The 21,127-nt window shown below is 46.4% G+C and overlaps 1 protein-coding gene and 1 pseudogene across 1 annotated transcript in view; one reads left to right on the forward strand and one right to left on the reverse strand.

Annotated features, from left to right (window-relative positions):
- The window catches only part of SGPP2 (sphingosine-1-phosphate phosphatase 2), a 99,915-nt gene that overhangs the window by 71,266 nt on the left and 7,522 nt on the right, over positions 1 to 21,127 (reverse strand). The window lies entirely within an intron of this gene.
- LOC119050972 (uncharacterized) lies at positions 10,820 to 10,953 on the forward strand (annotated as a pseudogene).

A 21,127-nucleotide genomic window follows, 5' to 3' on the forward strand; every position in this document is an offset into this window, starting at 1 on the left:
GATCCTACCCCCAAGACTCAACCCCTGTGAATAGCTTCACTGGTCTCTTCCTGGTATTTAAGTGAGAACATGTGTGGCCTGTATTTTAGCAGAAGTGAGATTCCACTACCTCTTACATGTTTAAGTACGATGTATTGCATGTCCCTAGGTCCCTAAATATTACTTTAGATAATGACTTTGGTCAAGCTGGATGGTTGAACTTCTGTTCCTTCTTCACTGTGCTCCGCCAGCTCACTCACCCATTCCAAGGCGGATCGCAGCCCAGCCCAGCCCAGTCCTGGGCAGCAAACACAACCTGTGGGGGGGGTCCTGGGGGCAACCTTCCCAGACTTTGCCTTACTCAGTCCTTAGCCTGACCAAATAAACATCCTCCCCGACAATATCCCCTGTGACCACCTGTCTGGCCTTACTGCTGTTTGCTTGTCTTTTTCCAGATCTGGCACAAGCTTCAGAGAGACACTGCCCGAGCGTCCCAGCTCAGAGCACAGGGCTGAAGAAATGAACAATGACCGGGGAACGGGAAGGACAGGCGCTGTGCTGCAGCAGAGGGAGGGTCCCAAATCCACCTTTAAAATGGTGAAACCAGGTCTTCAAGGCTTTGGAAGTCCTGGGGTTGGTACACGAGCCACAGCCCTTATTCTCAGCTACCTCTAGCTGAGATACATGGATCGACATGGAGCCTAAGACGTGTGGGTGTCTGCCTGCCTTGGGTCCAATGACTGATCTGCTCCTGCAACTCTGGGAAGTGTGAACTTCCTCACCTGTTCAATGGGTGTATTCTCACTTGCGCAGCGTGTATATTCTTATCTAAGGTACGAGTGTATCCTCACCTGGGTGGTGGGTGTATACACTCCTCTGCTGTGGGAGGAGTACCTTACCTCTATGGTAGATATACCCTCCCCTGTGCAGTGGTCGTGCCCTCACCTGTGCAGTAGCTATAACAGCAGGTCCCTAGCAGAGGTGTTAGAAAGATGAAATGAAGTCACTTACATAAATGACATCATACTACATCAGACACACAGTATGTACTCAATAAATGGTAGTTATATCTGCCATGTTTTTAAACAGTATAAATAAGAACATGTCAGAAGGGTCCAGCTGTAGTAGAACAAAAAGGATGAGAAAAAGGTAAAAAGATTTTTTTGAAACAAAGACACTCTAGAGAGGGCAAGTACACCGTCCTGGAAGGATGATTGGAAGTGTGACAGAAAGAGGAAAGGAGGGAGACATTAAGCTGAAGGGAACAGCATGAGGAGCAAGATGGAAGCAGCAAGGCGCAGTGTTCTCGGAATGGTGCACAGCCATGGCTAGAGCACACGTATCTATCTATAAAGGGAGTCGCAGGTAGCAAGGCTGGAAGTGAGACCAGACCAGAGAGAGTCCCGAAGGCCGTCATGCGGAGGCTGCGTTTAACCTGTGGGTACTGGGGAGCCCCTGAGAGCGCTGGACCAGTGAGTGACCGGATCAGCAGTGTGGTCTAAATCGCCACCAACGTGCTCACATTCTTGTCCCCTCTCAGTGATTTCCCGTGCTCCCCGCGGGTTTCACGCACAGTCGCCTGGGCCAGCGGCAGGCAGGCCAGTCGGAGGCCCCCTGTGTCTGAAATGGAAGCTGGGCGCTCTGACAGTCCCTAGTGGCCACAAGGACGAGGAAGAAAGTGTGCTTTTTCTTTTTGGCCGGGCCTTTGCCATGTGGGATCTGATGATACAGTCATTTAGCAAGAAACCACAGGAACATAAACAATTTGATGAAACCCAGAGAAAGTGAGTCCACACACACAGACGGCGACTGAATGCCACAGGCTGTGCTGGGACCCGCCCTGAGTAGACCTTTGGCTCCGGGCTTCAGCTGAGCTCTGTCCCCGAGGGCCCCACACTTCAGAGGCTTCCTCCCTAAACAGGAACCAGGGCTCCCATCCCCAAGGACGCAGAACGCACTGAAAACACCGCAGCGTGGAAAATGTGGTTCTCATTTCTTTTCCTAGAACACAATTTCCAGAAGGCGCTGTGTGACCAGAACCAATGACCCTGGCATGTCAGAGATGGCCAGAGAAACGTGGGTTTGGGTCCTTGATAAGGAAGGGGAACCAGACCAAGTTAAACAACCCATGAGGCAACTGCCTGCTTGCGAGGGTGACGAGGAGTGGGAAAAGCCTGGATCTGGAGACTAGAAAAGACGAAACGAATGTTTGGGGTCCTCACAGGCCTAGTTCCAGAATGACAGACAGATGCCCATGTACGCAAAACCCCGGCCCTCTGCCTCTCACACACGCACATAAACGCGCGCACACTTCCTCCCCGCCCCGCGTTCTCCGCTATGGCGGGAACCTGCCGCACTAAGGCAGTTGCAATCCCAACTCCTTGACACACTGTCTGCAGTGAAGGCTGCTCTGGTTTAAAAAATGACTTCAGCGTCACCTATAGCCTCAGAGTGGGCATTACTTTGAGAAATTCATAATCTCAGGCCCCATCCCAGAACTGCGGAGTCGCTGGGAATTTGAGCCGGATTCCGCCAGGACGGCTGGCATGCACATAAAAGCGTGAGCAGCATGAATCTGCATCTATTGAGGAAACAAATGCAACGTTGGAATGTATGAGATGTTACTATTCTCTCTGGGTCTGGGTACGCATGCAAGGAGAAACTGCTCGAGAAGAAGCGAAAGCACTCAGTAAGGACGGCAAACCCAGAGAGAGAGTGGAGGAGGGGTTGGGGGGGGAGGGGCTGTTAATGGCTTGGGTTACTTTTCAGGGTGATGAAAGTGCTCTGAAATTGATTGCGGTGATGATCGCACAACTCTGTGAATACACTAAAAAAAAACGATGAAATAGGCGAACCGCATGGGATGTGAATTATAGCTCAGTAAAGCTGAAAAATATAAATAAAAACACTCAGGAGCCTTGGAAACACCAAACTCATAACTTCTCTCTACTGAGAGCAGTGGAGCCAGGCCTTGCTGGGTGATGACAGGAGAGCCTGTTCTCTCGCCCCGGACTGGTGAGGTTCAGGGGCAGGCCAGGGAGCAGAGTTTCAGCACAGGAACGCCCAACTGGCCACTGGTCTTCAGCCATATATGATTCGGCACTGCCTACAGGCCATCAGGCTCTGTGCCCTGACTCCGTCCTTTAGACACACCATTCTGACCTCCTCCAGCTGTGTCCTTCCACACACGGAGCAAGAGTTGATGCCCGGTCTTCTAGAACATTCTCTGGGCACTGCATGCGGAACCCCTGCATTCCCTGTCCAAATGCCCCCCCACAGAGATCTCTGCCCCAGGTCTGCCCTCCCTAGTGTGGGTGACACACCAGGGTGCTGTCCCCAGACCCCAGGGCTGTCCCAGGCACGGGGTGGGGTGGGGGTCATTGTGTGGTCTCAGACAGGGGACAGACTGGTCCCCTAACTCTGCTACCTTCCAGCTGGAACTCTGGAGAGTCTGAGAGTTCTAAATTTGACTCTAACTTCCCAGGTCACGTAAGCATATCTCTGTCAAGGCAGGAGGTCAAAATGTATTATACTTGGTGCTTTGTTAATTTAATCAATAACTTTAAAACACTCGGAGCTATAGAATCTCTGTCTCCATCTGTGTACCTAAAAAATCCTGCAGTTTTAGAGGTCAATTATTTTTTTCTTCTAAGTTTGTCAAGAACTAAGTGAATATTTTGGGTCTTCTCTCTTGTGTGTTGTATTTTATAGGTAAATATTAATTATTTACTAGAGACCATCTTGTTTTTTCATAACTTCATACATAATAAATACCCAGGATTTATTTTTGCTCCCAACCAGTACAGAAAGTTTTAGGATAAGAAGCATTTTATTTTTTTGAGTGGGAGAGAGAGAGAGAGACCAATTTGTTGTTCCAATTGTTTATGCATTCATTGGTTGCTTCTTGTATGTGCTCTGACTGGGAATTGAACCCACAACCTTGGCCTATTGGGACAACGCTCCAACCAACTGAGCTACCTGGCTAGGGTGATAAGAAACATTTTAAATGTTTGCCTTCAGAATCCTCATAATTGCACACATGACAGTTTTTATAAAAACAGGAAAATTAGGAGGTAAAGAATAATGAATAAAGGGGCTGCATATTTTACATTAATAAAGTTTAAGGTTCTTCTTGGGCTATTCTTCTAAAGGAGAATGGAAAAGCAAATCCTCATGGAAAACAATGAAAGCCACCAGACACTTTTTGAAAACAATACCAAACACTTTAAGTGGAACTTTGAGGGGGCAGAAGGGACCTTAACGAGTTGAACCAGGAGAGCTTAAAATAGCGTTCATGGCTCCTGGCTTCTTCCTAACTCGCAGTTCAGTGGCAGAATCTGAGGAGGGGCAATTTCCTGTCACCACATGTAACTCTCAATTTGAGCAGGAGAAGCAACCTCACTTTTGTGTCCTCTGAAAATACTCTGCTTTGGGAATGATTTTTATTCTTTGTGAGCCATGAAGCAGAGGCCAAGTTCACAACTTTCCTTTGCCCTCCTGTGAGCGTGCAGATGTCAACCGCGCCTGGAGTCAACCAAGTGGACTCCCGCTCAGACGGAGTTCCAGAATAGGGTCTCCGGGCCTCACGCCACCCCACCCCCCAGTCCCGTCATCTGGATTCCTTGTGGGAACGCTGCAGCTTTTGCTTTGTACTGGGGATTAAGTTTAAATATAACAATTTGTATAGCATATGCTTCAACATTTCGATCATTCTGGAAACTGGGGAGGTGGTGGACAATGATCTCAGATAAGACCGAATTGGTAAGTTGCCATACAGCTGCCCCGCCCAGTATGGAAGACACATGTGGCTGTTTAAATTTAACCAGATTAAAAAAAAAAATCCAGTCACTCAGTGGTACCAGTCAGTCACATTTCATGTGCTGGACAGGCCCATGCCACTGATGGCTTCCAGTCTGAACAGAGCGGATACAGAACATGTCCATCCTGCCTGGAAGTTCCATTGGATGTGCTGATTTGGGAGACTTTTCATGTTTTCTCTACAGTCCAAGTTAGACTTCTTTGACTCTCTCTGTAGTTGGTACTCGGTACCATCATTTTTGCAACTTACAGCAGTTTGTTCTTAAATCCTAAAAGGACATAGTGATGTACCATCTACACAGCTTCACAGTTAGTTACACAGCTTTGTAATATACTAAAACTCACCAAATTACATATCTTAAAAGGGTATATTCAGTGGCATGTGAATTATGTCTCCTTTTAAAAAATAAAGCCTAATTGGTCAAATATCCAGAAATAACTTCATAAATCCCTCCTGACAAGTATCACAGAACAGCCAAAATGACCTTATGCAAATGTAAATTGGGGACAAGCAAATCATATCCAATAGCAAACAGAACGATCAACCTCCACCCTCCAGGGGCTCCCGAGAGCACAGACGGAGAGGACCGCCCACGAGAGGCCACTTTCAAAGTTGATCACGACACAGAGTCACTCCAGCCCGGGGCTCCCCGCTCCCTCCCCCCAGGTCTGCTGTGTCAGGTCTCCGCTGTGGCTTCTTGTCTCCAGACACTGCCCCCCAGAGGAAGAAGGCAACAGAAACGGCACGCGCCCCAGGCCGCCTGGGTGGGTTCTCCCTTGTCTCGGAGAAACACAGAAACCACCAGCTTCTCTCTTCATCTTGAGATTATTGGCAGGTTAGAGAGAAATTTTCCCGATTTGCTTTGGCAAAGGAGATTCTGAGAAAGCAGAAATCTGACTTCTGGAGGTTCCAGAGGAACTTTCTCAGTACAGGGGAACATTGGTGCTAAATGTCAAAGAAAATGATCACTAAATGCACGTGCCCTTCGGAAACAACCAAATGGCCACTGGCGCGCTCACCAGAAGAAGCAGGACAGCCGTGGGGTTCATCCCCCGCTCTGCCTCCCACTAGCCAGGTGGCCCAGCCTTGTGCCTGGTTCCTCAACGACAGAAAATAAAATATCTACCTTACAGAGTTGTGAAGAACCGGTGCGGCCACGCACGGGAGGCATTTAGAACCGTGCTGAGTGAATGAGAGTTGCTGATGGTGATGATAAAGATGATTGTTCCACGCCAGGAGGCACCAAGCAACAGCCGAGAGGCAGTACTTTTCCATATGTTCCTGCCACTGTGCTCGGTGAAGTAAGAAGGTACTTTTAAATCTATGGCCCGGTCTCATTCTTCTTCTCCTTCCCTCCCTTCATTTCATTAAAAGAATATGATATTTATTTTCTTTTACTTTTAGTGCCCTTGTGATGCCATCTGTGTCAAACCAGAGGCACAGAGCTAAGAGGCTGCGATCCGTGGGGAAGCGACAGGCCTTGCATTCACCCCCTAAGATAAGAGGGGGGACAGCTGTGTCTGGAGGTGGCTGTGACTCCTGGGACAGCCAGTGCTCAGTGCCTCAGCCCCTCAGAGGTAGGTTCCACAATTTGTAGGTCAGCCACAGATCATGCAGAGGGCTCTGGCTCTTGGGGCCCATCAGAATAAATTTCCACGCACTTACTGACCTAAATAAAGAGGTAGCAGACAGCGCCATGCATGGTCACAGGTGTTTTCTAAATGCTAATATGACTTTCAAAGTAGTCACCATCAATGGGGTGAGGAATAGACCATCATTATTTTTTAGGTCGTCCATAGAAAATGCACTAATCATTTAATAGGGCACATCTTTTTCTGAGGTCTAGTGAGGTGAGCAAGAATCGGCTCACTCTCAGAAGGGCTGCCTTCCTCAGGACGAGGCAGGTGTTCTCCACGGCCGTCCAAGACCTGAACGTGACCAGAGTGGCTTCTCCCTGGCCCAGGAGAGCTTCTCAGTCTGAGGCTAACTGAACCAGGCCATGGTTGTTTGGTCCTCACCCAGAGTGTCAAAGCTGGCCATCAATGTGCCAGAGGGCTGAATGGGTTAACTGGGAGCCCCTTCCCTTCTCCTCCTCACTGTCTTCCAGAGAAGGTTCCTTTGCCTACGGCACCATTCGGGTAGAAGGGAGGAGAGATGAGAAGAGAGGACAGAGCACAGTTGGAAGGTGGCCCTTGCAGTCAGTGCTCAGGCAGGACCACGTTTGCAAAATCCCCAAGGAAAGAAATTCTACAACCGCTGTCTCTAATCCAGTCCCAATGCTCAGCAGCCTTCGCTGTCAGGAAATCCTACCATAAATAACCCAAATCCTTCACGCAGCTTAAACCCATTTCCTCTGACTCTCTGCTCGCTGGAGATGGGGAACAGCTGGTCACCGATCTCTGTACCAAGTTCTTTGTCAATTGCATGATTGGATTCTGGCTCTGGACCACTGTCATAATTAGGAGTCTGACCAGTTCCATATTGTGCCGTCTGCAAAAGCATGTCAAATAGGAAGAGAAAATGTTGAGCCTGCTGTGCCTCAGAAATCTGCCATCAGGGGAGCACGATGGTCCCTCGCCATGCCACCGGGCTGTTCCCAGTTCAGAAACTTGTAAATGGGACTTTCTGCATGGGAAACAAAATGTTTCTCTGAGGCCACCTCTGCCATGTGAGCACAGCATCCAATGACAAGCAGGTTCTCTAAAAGCCTCCGGGAGAAACAGTACCCAGAGTGAGCATTTACACGGTGCTTTCATTACCTGCATTATCTCAGATGCAATTTACAGCAAGGTGCCAAGGCAGGAACCAGGAGTTTTCTTGTTTTGCAGGTGAGGAAACTGAGCTGCCCAGAGCTGACTTGTCCAAGTTTATGCACCAATGAGGAGGTGTTCGAATGCAAGCTCCTGGAGCCCAGAGCCTGCAGTCCCTCAGCCATCCCTCCGTTCTGCCCATAAACCTGGTACCCGTGAGTCTGGGCAGCTTACCATGTGGAATATAGTCCCTTTGTTTCAACAACCACACTTGGTCAGCAGAGACCAATAAGTCATGGCAAAAATTGGGTGCTGTGCTCCTGTCACAGCACAAAGGGACTCTCTATGGCATAAACATTGAGATAAGCTTGATGTCACCAATGCTGAATTTTTCTTGTACACAAAGTCCTAGGTGAGATTCTGGGCCTCCCCTGAGATGTAGACAGTAAGTACCCCTGTTCCCAGCTGAATGACTGCTCCCAAGTTTGGGCACCGCAGTCTGACCTGGCTCAGAGGCCGGCTTCCACCAGATATCACCTGGCCACGTCCTGCCTCAGTGTCCCCAGCAGTAAAGTGGAGATGACAGAAGCTCCTTCCTGATGGTGTTGGAGGCAGTCCCTCCCCTTCTCTCACCAGTTACCCCCTGTCCAGCTGTGTTTTCTCTCTGCACTTACTTCTAATCGTTGTCCTTGTTTTGCCACCTTCACTTGCCCGTAAGCTCAACAGTGCTTTACTCACCGCTCCACCCCCAGTGCCCAGCTCCACACACGGCAGCACTCACTAATATCCGAGGAAGGGCCACGCTATCATTAGGAGAATTAAATTAAACTGCTTATGTAAAATGCAGTAAAGATTAGTTCTACCCCCTTCTCATAGTTTCCTTCTTGAAGCAGAACAATCTGTGGTTACAGATCTGGTCTATCAACCCTGGATCCCCCTGTGGTTATTGATGGTCACTCCTCCTTCTCATGTGCAGCCTCGGCCTGGATACCAGGGCTCCTTGCTGCCCAGAGCAATACCTCCTGAAAGTCCCGGCAGCTCAGTTTTTCAGAGCGTAGCACCAGGCAGTGCGGATTTATTTTCTGTGGCACTTAGGAATGACTTGCACCCTAAACTTTGGGCCAGAGTTATGTTTTAAATGGTTGCATTGAGGCGTATCGAATCGGGCATTGCTTCTGAGAGCTTGTGGCAGCACCCACGAGAAGTTGCCCCAACTGTTTCTGGGGGTATCCCGAGGGTTTCTGCCCTGGGGACCCTAGCTATTCTCCTTTTCTCTGGAACGTTCTAGACTAGGAAGAGCAAATTCAAATGCCTATATGGGTCAAGCAAGAAGTGATGTAAATGAGCAAAGCCATTGCAGGTGCGAGACAGGGGGGTTGGTGGACACCGAGGGAGCCTGCCCTGGTCCAGGGAGATGAGTGCTCCTGGAGACCAACCTCACATGCTGTGTAGAGTGCAAGCTGATGCTGCTCCATGCCCCATGTTCTTAAAAATAAGTGAATAAACAAACAAACAAACAAACCATAAGCCAGAAATTCTAGAAAGGTCTTCCTAGAAAAACCGTGTGTGAACAAAGCTTGTGTGGGGCCAACATTTGGACCTCCGGGCCCTGGTTTGGGACCTCTGTTTTGTGGTTAAAGGAGGACCGCCACCCAGGCCAGGCTGGTCTGGGCAGTGGCCATCAGTTGCCATCTTCGCCCCGCATGGATGGCCATTACCCATGCAGGGCCATATAGGGATCACCTCATTCTCACAACTCTGACGCAGTCCAGGGACAAGGAGACCAGTACACATCCTGCTTTTCCTGGTCACCGAGTAGTTAGCACGTCTGGGGTCAGGTTGGGGGTTTGGCCAGGGATCGACAGGAACTCCCACACCCACGTGCTCAAAGCTTGCTCTTGGGACTCAGGCACGCAATTTCTTTTCTGTTTTTAAACTCCCTTATGTTCTAGCCTTAAGCATGAAATCTATATGTCATATGCTGTAATTTTTTTAAAAAAAGGATTTTTCCCATATGATATCCACATTTATTGTCTAAAGTCTGAGAATGTCAACAGAACTCATTCTATATTTGGTAAGTTTCAAACCTTCCAAGAAAGCTCAAGAACAACTTCTTCCAAAATGTTCACTTAAGAGTTTTCTTATGGGGAATGAGGGAAACTGAGCAAGGTCTTGCTCCATTGATGGCTGATGACCTTGGAGGGTTTGTCTCCTTTGCTACATGACATTCACACGTGTCCCTGTCTCCCCCGGTGGACAAAGAGCTCTTCAAGGGCATGGGGCAGCAGCCATTGCCACTGCTGAGCACTCAGAGTCCAATCTGGGGTCTGACGTGTTCTTAGGGGCCTCCTAGACACTGGCTGAACATTAACAGTGTCATCTCAGAGCGAGAAACACCTTGAAAGACGCCTTCCACAACTCAGGAAGCTCACAGGAGCTGAACTTGGGAAAGAGTTTGATGGCAAATGACTGGATGCCACAAACAACCAAAAGGAAGCACCCGAGGATTGTAAAATTTAATATACAGCCATATAAACCATAAAATGAGCCCAAATTTTCAGGTAGAATCCATGCAGAAGTGGCATAGAAAGCAGATTTGGCACAGGAAGACCGCTTGTATGGTCCAACACTCCTCCTCCCCTTCACCCATGCCCGACTATACGATGCGACTCATTGTAGGAAACACCTGTTGGATCAAAACAGCAGCAGGGGTTTAGCAGTGGGAGGAGCAGGAGCCTTGGTGGTAGTGAGTCACTGGAAACGATAGAGAAGTTAGTGGTTGAGGGCTCATGCGACACCAGACATAAGGTGCTCAGTACACCTCCTGATGGTCTACTGTACATCCCCAAACTCCAGGAGGTATACATGATTATTTCCACTCCACTTAAGGAAACCAAGGTGAGAAAGATCACGGGCTAGGCCCAAGGCGACGTGGTTTGGAAGTGTAAGGAGCAAAGCACCGTCTCAGCCCATTCATTCCAATGCCCCCTCCAAAGCACAGCCCGTTGGACACGCAGACCTACTGCAGGGGCAGGGAGGCCCAGCAGGGCTCCCTCAACCCAACCACCTCAGTCAACAACACCAAAACCAATGGTTCCAGAAATAAACACAGGAAAACAAACTTGAGCAAACCTGCCCCTGGCAGCACTCTGAGCTCCCCAGGCGACCGGGGAGAAGAAGCAGTGGGAGGAGCAGCAGGAAAGCCCATCCCTGCCACCTTCTCTCCCGGTGGCCCTCTGTAAGGCCTTTGCTTCAATAATAAAATAAATTGATCGCTTCTCGGCCTTTTGGCTAAGATCAAGTGTAATAATAAAATAAGTTGAAAGTTGTTTTTTTTTTAATGATGCACGGGGCACAGCCAGGTATAATTTTATTTCAAAATGTAATACTTCTGCTTTACAAGATAATCGCTGTTCTGGTGATATAGTTTTACTTTGAATATTATGACAATTGTTAGGGGAGAAGCTACTTAAAATGTCATTTTCCTTTTAAGTGTGGGTGTTTTATAAAGGTCACTAGCTGCAAATGTGCCAATTTCTCCTGAGGCGTCCCTTAGCATAACCCTGTGATTCAATATTCAGTCACTCACATTTTAGGCTCAGTCACGCAGGCCCCACTCTGATTGGTCCGCAGATCCTTGCTGGCTTGCAATGGAGAGCTTCCCAATACTGAGCACTATAAACTGTGCCTGCTCTGAGGGGGGAGGAAGTGAAGGGCCCCTTGAGGCAAATCTCTCCAGCGTGGCTCTATTTAATTAGACTCATAAACTTCTAGACACTTCGGAGTTCAAATATGAGCAGAGCCACACAGCGCAAAAGGAATTTACTTGTGTTTTGAACATGTTTCATGTTTATCCAAAACAAGCTGATTTAGTTTGAACCCTAGGAATGGAATATTTTATATATGTTTAAGAATATTTACATAATTCAGCACATTCTATGATACTGGTATGTATGGACACATGAAGATAAACTGTGCCATGAAGTTGTCTGGTGTTTTTCTGTGCTTAGGAAAAATATCACCCAACCGAACCAGAAGGCCAGGGAAGCGGGGGCAGGGAGGAGAGAGCGGCTTAGAAGAGACTTCTAAAATACGCCGGTGCCAAAAGTCTATTTGATAATATTTTCACATTTGCTGGAAGCAGTAAATTTGACTACATCATGACAAACATTAAGTATCTGTCATAATGAAAGTTTGGTCCAACAAAGAAATTCTCTTTCAACTCATCCTTTTATAAGATTAGAGGAGATTCTAAAAAACCCACATATGATCCTCTCCTTAGATCCAGAAAAAGAATTCAGTACAGCTCAGTCTTGATTCATGAGCACATCTCTTGGCAAACAAACTCTGAAAGGCAGGGGGACACTACATCAAATACAATGCTCTGTAGTGAAACGCTAGTGCCGTTCCCCTTAAAGTTAAGGGCAAGAACCTCTGCTTCCACCACTGCTACTCCGCCCAATACTGGTCAGGTCCCTGTATGTGGGGTAAGGTAGAAAAAAAATAAACAAACAAAAGGTACAGGAATTGAAAAGAAAGAAACAAAATTGAATGTTTTTCCACTGTTTTCACAGCAAACACAAAGAAATTAGACAATTTGGTAGAATTAATCAAAGTGTGGCAAGGCTGCCAAATCAACACATAAAACTCAACTGCATTCGAACTCACTGGTAGATAGAGCATAAGGACGTCAGTCACCTCCAAGTTAACCCAGAGGTTTATTTAGTACAACCCTAATTAAAATCACATTAAAACCCATATCATCTACGAATCATTTTAGATTTGCTCAGAACAGTGAAAAAAGTCATAATCTTAGACTATTCATTATTTTTTTAAAAGAAAATGTCCATTCATTTAGTCTTTGTAATGAGTAATTATGCTTTATTTTATAATAAAAATTGACAGATTCCAGTAGCATCCCATTAAGAACCACAGCAAACACTGGCAGTGGTGGCTGTTGGGTCCCTAAACTGCACCTGCTTTAGGAGCTTTTTACTCTCATCACTGTCACCAATTAAGAGAAACCGAGATCCAACACAAAATGTGCCCCAGACACTGCCAGCCGGTGGGTGACTAAAGGGCTGAAACCACTAAAACTGCTTGGGCCTAAAATAACAAAAGAAGATCTTCTAAAACAACTTTTAAAGAAACAACAAAAGATGCTTGCCAAACACTGACTGATGGGAAAGGGTGATAGCACTTAACATCTGCTCTTCTTAAGACTTTTCTAAACTCCCTAGTAATACACTTTCGGCCAAGAAAAGAAGAGATCTTTAGAAGCTGAAATTTTTCCATGTGTTAAAATACTCCCATTGGTGCAAAACGACATTATGCATGTTAAGCTGTTGGCATCTTGCGTGTTTGTTTGGACAGAGTAGGAAACTGTGTTTTACCATTTCGCGCAGTGTGTTGGGAGCCATTTTGTTTCATCTCCAAAGCCTTGGCGAGGATTTCACATGGTTTAATAAATGTCCCTGGGGTTCGGATCACAGCCAACACCGCTGATATTAGGGACTGTGTAACAAAGTCAAGGGTGGTTGTAGTAAATCCTTGCATGGAACAATGGTAGTTATTTTAGTAACCAACCATCTAATATTGCTCAACAGCACAAACAATCTTTATAAGAGAATTTCTTCTATCAAATAAAAATGGTTTAATTTTTCTCTAAACATAAAACTACTACCTTCTATTACTTAAAAAAAAATACAGAAAATACAGACCAGCATGAATAAAAATGTTTTTATATGTCCAGAGAAAACAACTGGTAACACTGGGTTCATCATTTCAATTTTTTTTTAGAAAATATGTTTCAATACATGCTTATACAGTTTTAAAAATTGGGTCCTATTATAAATATCATCTCTTAAAACTTGCTGCTTTGGGTTGAGCATATCATGGATGAATGTGTTTCCATGTCTAGAACTAGGTGGAATTTTAATTGCTTTCAAGATATCCTTTGGATATTGTGGGTAAGTTTTTCCCTTTGTAGAATATAGTGGGGTGAAAATCTTTTTGATCTGGTATCTGATAAGTTAGATACAGTGAGGAAACGGCCTGTGGGGGAAGAACAAAAATCTACCAACCAGATGAATGGGTCTGCCGCTTGGGGACCGGGCATACTGGTGACCTTGAGCCCAGAAAAAGCGGCCATTAAAATGAGGGTTGGGCGTCCCCTGCCACCACTTCAGCTACTGGCATTCCGGGCGCAGCTGAAATCAGACGAATCTGTGACACTCGTTATGACTCTCAGAGACAATGATCTTTTCTATCGGTTTTCATCTACAGTCAACGGCGGTATCCTGCATGAACTACACATGGGCACAGGAGACCCCCAGAATAGTACCTTATGCTAAATACTCCCTCACGATTTTATTTCATTTGAGTTCATACTCTACCACAGGAAAAAAGCCTGGGTGATAAAGGGGAACTGGAGTATAAATCTCAGAAAGGCAAGGATGTCAGATTTTCTAGGGGCTGAGAGTAGCTGGCAGGTCGGGAGGGGTGTTGAAGATACTGAACAAATCAGTTTGTAGACTGGGAGACAAATGACAACTGAGGGCAGACTGATGTACTAACCACACCAACTTGAAGTGGATTAACAAAACAAGGCACACACACACACACACAACTTGTTTTAATGAGAAAACCCTGCAGCTATAACAAGTAAGCTGGACTAAAGTCAAGGGCAAATGTGCTTTCCTGACCCTGAAACATTCCCCATGTTCTCTCTGGGCCGGTGGTGGGGGCCAGTGGGCAGGACGTTTCCCATCGAGTCCTGTGGCTCTAGAAATAGGCGCTCAGAGGAAAAGCTCCCGGATGCTGCTTCAGGTTTGCTGGGCTTCTCGCACTGGTGAGCAAAGAACGCCTTCAGTACAAGCTGTGAAAGGGCTGGCAAGACCAGCTTTTGGAAGGCGGTATTGGTATTGTAAAACTTTTTATTTGGAAATAACAATAGGTTCACAAGCAGTTGCTGAGGTAGTACAGAGAGTTCCCATATGCCCTTCAGCTGTTCTTCCACAATGGTGACATCTTACATAATTACAAACACCCCGTCTACACCAGGAATCTGACACCGGCACGGTGTGTGTACAGCTCTGCATTATTTCACCACACGCGTGGACTCACGTAACCACCACTGTCATCAACTCACAAAATTGTTCCGTCACCACAAAGATCCCCCTCTGTTCCAACCCCCTTATAGTCATCCCCTGATTCTTAACCCCTGGCAACTGCTAATGTTTTCCATCTTTATAAATCTGTCATTTTAAGAATGTTATATGCGTGGAATTATATAGTAGGTGACCTTTCCAGATTGGCTTTTTCACTCAGCATAATGCCCTTGAAATCCATCCAAGTTGTTGGGGAAGTCAGTGGGTCATTCCTTTTATATGGCATAACACTGCACGGTATCACGGCTGATTGGGCCCTGCATCTAGTGAGAGACATTTTGGTTGTTTCCAGTTTTTGCTGTTACAAATAAAGCTGCTATGAAAAATCATGTATAGGTTTTTGGGTGAATAAATTCCTGTATCTCTGGGATAAATGCTCAGGAGTGCAATTGTGGGTTGCATAGTAAATATATATTTAGCGCTAACTTTTAAAGATTAAATAGGTTACACTTTTCAAAAGCTGAATCTCAAAAACAGAATAAACAAAGCAGCAGAACAGAAGCGGACCCACAGACACAGAGAACAAGCTGATGGCTGCCGGCAGGGAGGGCTCTGGGAGGCTGGGCGGAAAAGGTGGGGGGTTAAGGAGCATGAACTGGTAGTAACAGAAGTGTCGTGGCAATACAGTCAGTAATGTTGTAATAGCTATGCGTGGTGTCAGAGGGGGACAAGATTGGGCAGAATGATCACTTAGTGAGGTATGTAATGTCTAATCGCTGGTGTGTACACCAGAAATTAATATAATATTATATGTCAACTGTAATTAAAAAATAAACAATGAGCCCTGGCCAGTGTGGCTCAGTTGCTTGGAGTGTCAACCAGCGCACCAAAGGGTTGGAAGTTCCATTGCCAGTCGGGGTGCATATGAGAGGCAACCCACTGATGTTTCTCTCTCACATCAATGTTTCGCTCTCCCTTTTCCCTCCCTCCCTTCCTCTCTCTCTAAAATTGATAGTCATATTTAGAAATTAACAATGCTTTTTAAAAAATCCTTGCACGAGGACACAATTACTGATTTTAGATAAACTGCCTTCCTGGCTCAGTGTTGCCAGGAAATGGAGGACTCCCCAACCCTTTCAGAAACCCTGACCCCTGCCCAAGGCTACCGAAATATCCCAAACCCTACACAGGAAACAAAGGATGGGCCTGATCTGGAAAGAAGAGTCAAGGACAGGGGACCAGGCATGACGCATCTAAGCCCAGTTACCTTGAAGGGAGTTAGCGAGTTATTTCCCTTCTGTTCCTCAGACTACAGCTATTTTCTCTTTACAAGGAAAGATTAGAAATAGATTAGTTGTGAGCTTATGTTAACCGATGTGCAGTCACGTGCCAGACCATATGCACACACAGACTGCTGCTGGGAAATGCCCTGCCTGGTTTCTGGAGCTATGACTGCCCCCATGGCTAAGGCTGAGTGACCGATCTTCGAACGATAAGCCACTAAGAAGACAAAGCTTATCTCCTTGGCAGGAGAACTGCTTCTGCTCCTTTATCTGTAATTGGCCCCCAATGCTTGGTCAGTGAGCCAATGACGGGTAAGATTCCCCAAGGGAGGATCGACCTAACACAGGCATGATCACATGGAGGCCCCAGGGAAGGACTTGGGGTGCTTTAGCAAAAGGGGTGATGAACCTCCACCCCTCGGCTTTGACAAAGCCTGAGTCCTCATTCTGTCTGTGAGAAGTCTCCTAATCTCTTGGCTGCTTTACTTCCCCTGCCTGACTTAAGCCTGAAACAATGACAGAGGGCGGTGCAGCCCTGTGCTGCAAAGGGCGGGTTCCCTGGATGATCAGGCCTAAGAAAGAATCTACAAAATCCTGTGAAACCTGCCTTGCTAAGAATGCTCTCAATTAAACGATAAGGGTCCAAGCAGGAAATGAGTTTGTTTCCCAAAGTTTTGTAGCCCTTTAGCCCTAGCCCTAGCTAACAGGCTAGGACTCAGAATAGGCCTTCAGGGTTCTTTGTATGCTCTCTATTGTTTGATCCTTACTGCCTGACAATAACTAATGAACTTCACCTGTTTTCCTGTGCTAACTTAACCCAATAAAAGCCTGTCCGGGCAAGGGTCAGCGCACTTTCCCCTCGAGGGAGTGGCCGTGCTGCCGCTTTTCCTCCACAGGACTCGGTAGTCCGTGTGAATGTATCTTATCTCATCCATAACACAGTGGACACGGTGGGCAGGTGTCCGCAACAGGTTGCTGTTGGGAGCAGCAACCGAGACCCCACATCTTCTGAAAGACAACCAGGCAGGCAGTGGGAGGTGTTAGTGTGAGGAATTCTGAAAGGAGTGTCTCTTGTGGCTCCCAGAAATAATCTGATATTTAGACATAGATAAACATTGCAACAATCTAAACAGAAACATTATGAAATGGTTTACAAAATTTAAGTTATAGTTGCACGATTAAGTGACTACACTATTAAAATCATGTAATTAAAGAATATTCGGTGACATGGGGAAATACTCACAATATGAGTGAAAAAAGTTAATTCCAATATTATATGTTCATAGCTTAAGTATACTATGTGTGATTAGAAATAAAGGAATCAGCCCTGGTTGGTGTAGCTCAGTGGATTGAGCGCGGGCCTGCAAACCAAAGGGTCACCATTCGATTCCCAGTCAGGGCACATGCCTGGGTTGCAGGCCAGTTCCCAGCAGGGGACGCACGAGAGGCAACCATACATTGATATTTCTCTCCCCCTTCCCTTCCCCTCTAAAGATAAATAAATAAAAATTTTAAAAAAAGAAATAAAGGAATCAGTACTCTGAAATGTTACTATTTTTCTCTGGGTTACAAAATTATGACAGGATCTTTGTTTTCTCCTTCATATTTTTTGGTGTTCTTCTTCTATTTCTGACATAAGCGTGTATTACTTTAAAATTATGACCATGAATTACCAAATATTTGATATTTTCCTAGCTGAAAAAACATCAAAAGATCAAAATTCAGAAAGAAGAAAAATACCCAACCAACTCCCAAGGGAGCTGCCTTTCCCTTGTGATGCTTTTAACAAAATTTTTGATGTTTTAGCACATGGCTACCTTAAATCGTCTTTCAAGAGAGAACACTTTCTTTAACTGCAAAACAAAAGAGTTCATCTTAGCCGTTTCTCTACCCATTAAGCCCTGGCCTCTTAGCATCCAACATTTTATACCTTCCGCAGCCTCCTCATTCACCATCACGCCGGCTTTGATGGGCTGATCCCCATAACATTCTATGGAAACAAAGTTTTTGCCACTTAGGAAAATCAAAGCATACCCATAGAAGGCAGAGAGGACATTTCCTCCACAGGCGTGATTGCCAAGTACATGGGCATTAACAAAAGCAAGAACGAAGCCAGTGTTTTTCGTTTTATTAAACTAAGGAACAGGAAACTGCCAGTGAGCGTTTGGGGGGCTAGAGGTAATATTTAAAATAGTTCAAGTGCACCATCACTTCCTTTCCAAGATTCCCAAGCCTCACCCCCACTCAAGGTCTGGAGTGTGTTAACCCTTTCCCCTCCGTCCATCTTAGCCCATGTCTAAAGACATTTTCTTTGTGTTTGTGACACTTTGCTAATTAGCCCACACTGTGTTTGAAGCCAGAGTGCGGGGAGAAACATGTGAATGGCCGTCGTGGCTGGATTTTTTAGTTGTCTCATTTTCTCAATATGTAGAGTGTATCTCACCAGGCAAGTAACAGAATAACAAAGAGCAGCAGAAGCCCCCAGCGCTAGCATTTTCTTGGAGTCCGAACACAGACAGGAGCACTCTGAACGTGCTGCCAGGAAACTGACAGGACTTTCTCCCAGAAAATGGTGTGCTGGATAAAATGTCAGAATGCCTCTGTGAAGACATAAATCTCACCAGAGTGAGAGGATTTAATCATTAACATAAAGTAGAGCCGCAGAAGTCAAAGTGCTTTCTGAGAATTTAAGAGTTTTGACATGTCAGTTCTAAATCAGGGAAGTTTAGATTAGACTGGGCTCACTGAGAACAGCCTTCCCAGACCATAGTAATTGAATCCCATGGTTTAAGTGGACAGGCATCTCACCATTGCCAACTTACCTGTATCCCCCGCCCCCACCAGGTGTCCGACAGAAGAAAGCAAAGCAGTAAAAAAAGTTATTCATTAATCAAAATCCTCCATCTTTTCCAGGGTAAAAAGAAAGGGGCCACCAACGACGAAACATTACGGTAAAAGAAAGCATAGCCAGGCAGCGTGCTCAGGGGTAAAATGACAGCAGACAGCACTAGAGAGAGCAGGTGATCACGTTTCTGCTGAGAAAGAAACTGGCACGCTTTGTTCGACAGGTACTATTAGCACCTGCCATGTTCCAGGTACAGGTTAGGTCCTGGGGATGCACAGGTGAAGAAAGGGACCTGGCCTGGTCCACTTTTCCAACTGCACAAAAATGACAGAGCTCATGATCTAAACACAATTATGAGCAAGTCTCCGGAACAGTAGGGGTCAGCACATTCTGGTTACAAGGGGAGACCACACCCCCACCTGCCCCCATAGGTTCTCTCTGGGGACAGGAGTTTGTTACATGACTCCTCAGAAAGTAAGGACACAGAGCCAGCAGACATACGGCCAGCACTGGCCCAAGCCCCACATTCTGTCCTCAGCAGTGGAGTCTACCACACTCAAGGCTCCCCTCTCCACTCGGACTTTTCCCTTTGGTTTTTACCATCACTGCAGAGGTCTTTCTGCTCTCCCCTCTGCTTTGGAGTCCACTGTCCTACTGCATCCTCTGCGTCCAGCCTTTCCTGTTCTCTCTGAAATCTGTCGCCGCTCTGCCATTTATTTCCCTATGTCTGGGTCTTGCATTCAGACTCCCTAAGAGCAGTACCCCAATTGGATGGAGTTTTCACACCAGGCCATTTCATACGGTGCTGACCAGCCTACAGAAGGCTGCTTCTGACTCGAGGGCCAACCTCCATCCGCTCAGCTTATATCCATGATGGTGGGGCCCATGATTCAAGCCATGGCAACCAATGTCTTAGGAAACCCTCTGTAGTCTTTTTCTTCCTAAGGTGTTTGTGTGTGAAGCAGATACTCCAGGGTATCATGAAAAACCCCAAACAGATTATTAAGCCTTGGTTTTGTGTTTTTCGCCCCACATTTGCTGCTGTTTGAACACGCGGTAACGTCATCATTTCTCCAAAGCTTCAGCACCAGGCTCCTTTAACAGCCCCCCCCCCCCGGCATCGCCAGTCCATTCCACTTTCTTTCCCACCAAGCATGTGATACCCCGAGAACCTTTCTTATCACAGTGTCCTAGTTGTCAAGTCCACGTTGGCACCTGGGATGAAACTGATTTGCCACCCCCCTGTGTATAGGGTGAAATCCAAATTCTACAGGAAGCGACACTAAGGCTTAAGCCTGCTACTCTGGCTCTGGCCCCAAATTCCAGCCAGTATTGAATGACCACACCGGCCTCTTCATGCAGCCTGGCCTTGGATATTCTCCATTTGTCCTCCCACCTCTCTCTTCAGGAGGCTGACGCCTGTGGCCTGCATCAGCCAGGCTCCCAAGCCTCCTGGCTTCTCAATGGATCTGGCCAAAGAGAGGCTCTGGCAGGATCTGAGAAGACATATAGAGAATGAGTCTGAGAGGTACTGCCCCTACTACTTCTGCCTGGAAGAGGCCGCATTGCTCTACCGAAGGCCTCAGCTCCCCACAGGGGCCTCTCTCTGACACCTAAACTCTGCTGGGGGTTGGGGTTACCGGAACCCTATCCACCTCCCTGGCTTTTTTTAGTCTAAAGTTGCCTGCTCCAAGACCATGTTAATTTTTTCCAACCCTGCTTACGCCTTTGTAAAAGAGTCCAATCTTGAACTCCCTTCAATTACCCACCTCTTTTTAAAAAAAAATACTTAGATTTTATTTATTCGAGCAGTTTCAACATCGAGAGAAATTTCGAACATAGTACAGAGAGTTCCTATATACTCCACATCCTTCCCACACAATCTTCAGCCAATTTCCCTATCATTAAAATCTTGTACTATTAGTATGATACATTAATTATAATACTGATGCATTATTATGAACTAAAGACCGTACTTTATTTAGACTTCTTCAGTTTTTACCTAACGTCCTTTTTCCTTCTGTTCCAGAGGCCCATCCAGGGCACCGCAATAACAGTTAGTCACCATGTCTCCTTGGGCTCCTCCTGACAGTTTCTTCAGCCTTTCTTTGTGTCTGATGACCTTGACAGTTTTGAAGAATACAGGTGAGGTGTTTTGCAAAATGCCTGATGTGCCCAATGTCTTTCTCATGCAGCGACCGAGGGCGTGGGTTTGGGGAAGGAAGCCACAGAAGTGAAGTGTTTTTTTTTCAACATGTATCAAGAGTACGTGATTTCAGTACAGAATGTGCCGTCAGTGTGACTGATCCCCGTTAATGCTAACCCCAACCACCTGGCTGGCT

This window comes from Artibeus jamaicensis, unplaced genomic scaffold (assembly GCF_021234435.1).
Source record: "Artibeus jamaicensis isolate MK-2021 breed Jamaican fruit bat unplaced genomic scaffold, CSHL_Jam_final contig_1015, whole genome shotgun sequence".
Classification (NCBI taxonomy): domain Eukaryota; kingdom Metazoa; phylum Chordata; class Mammalia; order Chiroptera; family Phyllostomidae; genus Artibeus; species Artibeus jamaicensis.